The sequence below is a fragment of the Lycium ferocissimum genome, chromosome 11 (genome assembly GCF_029784015.1).
Source record: "Lycium ferocissimum isolate CSIRO_LF1 chromosome 11, AGI_CSIRO_Lferr_CH_V1, whole genome shotgun sequence".
NCBI classification, from domain to species: domain Eukaryota; kingdom Viridiplantae; phylum Streptophyta; class Magnoliopsida; order Solanales; family Solanaceae; genus Lycium; species Lycium ferocissimum.
In genome coordinates, this window is record NC_081352.1 from 37661674 (window position 1) to 37667570 (window position 5897).

At 36.4% G+C, this 5897-nt stretch overlaps 1 pseudogene; it reads right to left on the reverse strand.

The window, feature by feature from the left end:
* Window positions 1–320: 320 nt before the first annotated feature.
* Window positions 321–5397, reverse strand: LOC132037941 (protein GRAVITROPIC IN THE LIGHT 1-like; annotated as a pseudogene).
* Between the last annotated feature and the right edge of the window lie 500 nt (window positions 5398–5897).

Below are 5897 nucleotides of genomic sequence, written 5' to 3' on the forward strand. Positions count from 1 at the left end.
AAGTAGGAACATTATAAAGAGATCTTTCCATTATAGGGAGATCTGACTGTACCTCAAAGGACAATTTGTGAAGCTTGTTAGGCCCAAACAAACAATACGTGCGATCAGTTGGATCGGAGCTGATACCGTCTCAATACGATGATGGGTCGAACCTAACGAGACAATAGAGTTAATGAAAAAGTACTAATAACTCGTCCCCCACCCTTGGTAAAAAGGTTTTCACCCGGTACTTGGCCACATAAATAAATAAAACCGTAGCGTAGAATTATATAATTATACAGCTACCTCAGATATACAATAATATAACAACTCCCAATGTGCACACACAAACATTGTTTTCAATATAATATAGCCGAAATCATATTAATGAAATAATGTACACAGCTAAGATTCTTAGTTCTCACACCCCTCGCCTAATATTAACAAAATTGGAGGAATGATTCTTCTACTTGAAAAACAGTACCCACTACTAATAGTAATACATTTCCAACCAAACAACATAGAAAAACAAAGACAATGTTTGGTACGCTATTCCAAGTTCCCCCAGACAGAAAAATCATCAACGCGCTTTCCCCTTTCACTATCATCAAAACACAATTTCGACCCCACCTTTATTGAAAAGCCATGCCTTTGCCATGCCCCCCTCAAAATTCTCCATAATACTGTTCTGTTTGTTCCCATTCACAACATTAAAAATAAACAAGATGAAAGCTGTAATCCTTGATGTTGTGGGTCCATTTTTAACCAACGAATCTGATGCTTCCCCAATTCACCATCTATGGTTCATTTGCATTTCTTGGTCGACACAGGTAAACTTGACTCTGAATGACAGTTTTACCAATCTTGAACCCGGGAACCACCGTGAAACCTACACGCGGTTCAGTTTCCGGTGACCCATCCCACGACAAGAACGCTTCTTCGTTCAGACTCTCCATGTAGACATCCGAAAATCGACACCCTCTGCTCAATTGGAAGATTGAAGCTGCGGGATCGAAGGAGAAAGCCAGACAATGCAGTAACCAAACGCGCTTAGCCATTTCACTAAATGTAGAGAAGAAAGTTGACTCCGGATACTCACCCGAGTTGATTATGTTTCTCTGATGCAAGTTGCCAAAAATTGAATCTTCAATCTTGGGGTGGATTAGTTTCAAGTACTTAGCACGACAGAATCTTGCAAAGGTTGATTTGGGTTTCCAGGCCAAGTAATCAGCTGGCTTCACCGATCTCAGCTCCATGAATCTGTCGAAAAACAACTTTTGCCTCTTCTTCTGCTCGGGCAGGGGCTCTGTTGAGATGGAAAAGTTTGGATAATTGAAGCCATCAAACATCTCTCGGCAAACGAATGATTCAAAAGCATAACATACGTCATTTGCTTTCAAGAACTCTGTATCAGGTTCGATGGAACTGGCTGCAGCATCTAAATTCCACCCAGCATCTATCATCTCCTTGCTGAGCAACCTAACAAAGCTCCGAATCGACCTGATTGTCTGCCGGAGGAATGTGATAAAATGGCTGGAACTCAAGCTTGAAAAGCGAAGATTGTCCAAAGGAGACATCGGCCCACTGGCATTCAATCTTTTCTCAATCAGCTTGTTTTCTTTATTAGCCTCGACCAGTTTCTCGCGGAGAAACATAATTTCCGATTCCTTGAGTTTGAGCTGTGAATCCAGCTTCTTTCCCATGATATCATACGTCTTTAAAACACTCTTTTGCTCCTGAATTTCAGCCAAAAGATAAGTGGTCTCTGGGGAATACTCATCGAACTGCTTCTTCACGTAGCACTGTTTCAATTCGGACAGGTTTTTCAGCTCGGATACCACCAACTGGTCAGCAGATTGAATACCATCAGGGTCATATGGAGACTGAGAAAACTGCAATTGGGCATATGCCGCTTTAACAGCTGAGACGTTTGCAAATAGCTTGGCAAGAAAAGCTTCTGCAGCTGCTTTCTGAAGCTTTTCATCTTCATCGTCGAAAGACTTGAACTGTGATTTCTTGAGTAACTCGCTCTTCACTACATCATTCTTTACTACATCATCCTTGACATTTTCACTGAATTTTGGCTTATGGGTTCCGGTCAGAGCTCGAATGTGCAAAACCTTAGCGAAAGTGCGAGCCAATTTGCTCTTACTCGAGGGTCACAGCAGACCGATTAACTGAATCCATCTGAAGCAAAAATGAGGATGTGAAGTTGAGATATAATATCATATAATAATAGGGTGGAACAACATAATCATTTCAGCTAGGGCCAATAACAGTGTGTCATTTAAAGAAACAAAAGGAATATAATGATGGCAATGGAGACTATCTACCAAATGACATGTTACAGCTAAAGAAAAAAGCAACACCCTTTTAACTCTTCAATCGAGGAAGTTAAAGGCAATTGGAATTTCTTTTTGTACTCTATTTGAGCATTGCCCTGTGGCCTCTCTCTTTTTCTCTATTGTAAGTTCAAAGAGTAGAGTTAATTGGAAGAAAAAGAAGGGATGAACATGGAAGTAGAAGAAAAAAGAAAAAGGTGAAAGAATATCTCAATTAAAGGACAGGATCAAAAGGCATGTCTACATTACAACAAGTTCATGAATGCTTTTTATATAGTAACACAAAAAGATATACTAGATAGCAACTTGTTGACATGGATATAAAAATGGTTAGCTGGAAAATAAATAACTTCTGCAGTGAATTATTATAGGGAATGCTTAATAATTTTGAAGCGGCATGATTTGACCCAAAAGTACTAATAACTCAACAGCCTCTGCCTAACTTAATAATAGTATTAATTGCCCAATCAAGAGCCTTCCTCGCCAATTTCCCACAGCCTAAGACAACAAATCAGAGAATTAAAAGGTTACTCCCTCCATCACGATTTGTTCGACATTTCTTTTAAATATTTTAAATTATTAATTATGGTGACTCATAGTATTTTTCACGTAATTTCCAAATATGTAAATTCTATTTTGAAAATTTAAAGATTCTTTGTTCAGACACTATGTCAAAGTTAAGAAGTTTGACCCTCGAAAAGCGAAAAGTGTCAAACAAATTGGAACAGAGGGAGTACCAACTAATGAATTAATGCAGCCTTGGCATAGGGATGAGAAACCAGTATTCCTAAGTCCTAAGCAAAAGTAGTCCAATACTTATCAATTCATGTTGATAAATTTCCAGTCGACCCTTTGAATACTCTTTAAAAGGAAATGGACAGAATCATTTGAAAGCAATGTCATTAATAAATAATTCATATTAAGTTCCTTATGGGACGGCAAAGATTGCCGACATCCTTAGGATTGGCCAAGGCCCACTAACCTAAGAAATTATCCTAAAAACTCACTCCACCCAAAATCTTGGGGATGGATAACATGGGATAAAAAAAGAAAGGATAACCAGTTAACCACCAAAGTTGTGGTGGTAGGAGGTTGTATCTTCTTTATTAACCTAATCTCATTCTTAATAAGAGGTCTTGGGTTTAGCCTTTAAAAATGAAAATTTCCGATAAGAGTCCCGATTAGTCTCTCCGTGAGTACCGAAAACCGGAACACTTAATCAAAAAAGAAAAAAGGGATTAACCCCCACGCCACAGTTAGACCATGATTCACGCAAGACTTTGTGCTCACACCATCCACACCTAAATAAATCAACAAACAAGCATTTTCTACTAAATTAACACAGTTCTGATGACACATTAAGTTTTCCACATAAATGTTCTTTGACCAACACCTACCACAAAATTAATCCAAAGTAAAGGGCTCAAAGCCAATGTTTGTACTAAATTAACACTAAAGTCCATTATCCTCAGAAAAAGTACTGAATATCCTTCCAAAAAATTTTAACTTTACGACGTGTCACCACGCATGAACAGGGCCCATATTAGTGCATCCCAGTGTAGTTATGGACTCACAATTCATCACACGTCACTTAGCATACTGCAAAAAACAGCACATGGGACCTGATATATTTTCAGAACCCTGATTACACACATCCAAAGGCACACATAAATACCCGTTGGACTTAGTATGCCTTCTCGATATTCGAGCCCAATATAAATCCAACGGACAAAAAGCACATTTTTCAGAAAATGCTTCCTTACAACAAGTCACGTGACCCCATTTCAGGTGCTAACATATCCCACTAGCAAGTCACGTGACCCCAAACAATTGTTACTTACCCAGTCTCAAATTAACTTATTGGTTATTAAAACAGTAGCCGCAGATTATTTATAGTTTTAAAATTCAAGACATAATTAATTTTATTTTATTTTATTTTTTCCTCCCTCCGGCTCTAAAAGAGTGTCCATTTAAACATTTAAGCACCCTTTAAGAAAATACTAACTACTACGTAAAAATAGATCATTTGACTAAATTATGATTAAGAACAAATTTGAAAAAGTAAGGTTAATTCTCTCTTGATTTGGTAGGTATTTTGTCATTGGAGATAATCTACCAATTGAGTAAACATTTAAGAGATATATAATAACTTAGACCTAAATAAGGTTAAAATTAATCAATTAGCCCTCTTAATTAATATTTCTTAAGTGAGTGTCAAAAAGACGAAAGGGGTAAGTCACAGGGTTAGCTACTGTGAGGGCGCACACAGTGAAGCAAACACAATAATACGCCCTAAACGTGCCCCCGCATTACAAGGCAATACGAACAACTACTGATTCTCTACATGCGCGTGCAGGAAAAAAGATTAAACTAGAGCTAATCAACCAATCCATCACCATTCATTTTTTGTAGTATTACAGTAATCTCAGATAAATTTAAACTTACCTTTAAGAAAAAACCTTCAGAAAAACTATTGAAGAATATTCAGGCCCTGTCCACTAATCTCAATGAAGCACAAAAACACCATAATCCTCCATTCATAACAACCTTTCTCTCTGTAAAAAAAAAAAAAATCGAAAAAAGAAACCCAAAAAAGGGAAGGTTCATTGGCTGATATATATAAGCATAAAACACAGCAAGAATGAAATAAAATTTTAAAAAAATGGTACCTTTTGGAAAGGAATAGCACTAAAACTCCAAATTTCTTCCCTGTGTATGGATATCAATAAATAAAATAAGAAATGAACATAACAGATGGTTATGCTTGTAGATGTTACAGAAAGAAATTTCCTTTCAGTAGAAAGCAGGCATTGAAATAATGAAATAAAAAGACTTTCTTTGCATATAACTGTAATGATTGAGAATCTTCAACGGCTATTTGAGGGAAATACTGATGTTTTTTACTGTTTTTCTGGATTTGGATATTGAAATTTGGTGAGAGATTGAAGAAAGGATTGGTAGTGTTTTAGGGAACAGAAAAAAACGGAGCTCAAGGGAGAAGAAATAGAGCAAGTAATAAATGAGAAAATGGAGAGAAAGAGGGCAAAGGGAAAAAGACGAAAAGGACCAGGGAAATTGGGGAAGTGTTGGACAACTTGGGCATTGGGAATTTAAATACTCTGATTTTTGGTTGTGTCAATTTAGGGCCTTTAAAATGACAGAATGGTCCTTTGTATTTACTCCCTCCAATCCACCGTAAGTTTTTCTTTGGTCTAAGAAAATGAATTTTACAAAGCTCAAAGAAATTATTAAGTAGGGGTTTGGCCATGAAACCTAAATATTTCTTATTTCATTTGAAATTTTGAAGTTGGAGTAGGAATTGAAGATGGAGTTGTGCTCGATTATAGTTTTTGTAAAAAAATATTTGGTTGTCTAGATATATTGAAAGTGAAAAAATAATTTTAGGTATTTTTCAATTTCAAGTATAACTTCAAGTTGTATTTAGAATTTTTATAGTCAAATGCTGATTTTCAAATAAAGTAAAAAAAAAAATCGAAAAAAATCGAAAAATCCTCATGGCCAAACAGATCCTAAAGATATGTAGAATATATCAAATATCACTTAATCTTTGTAGTC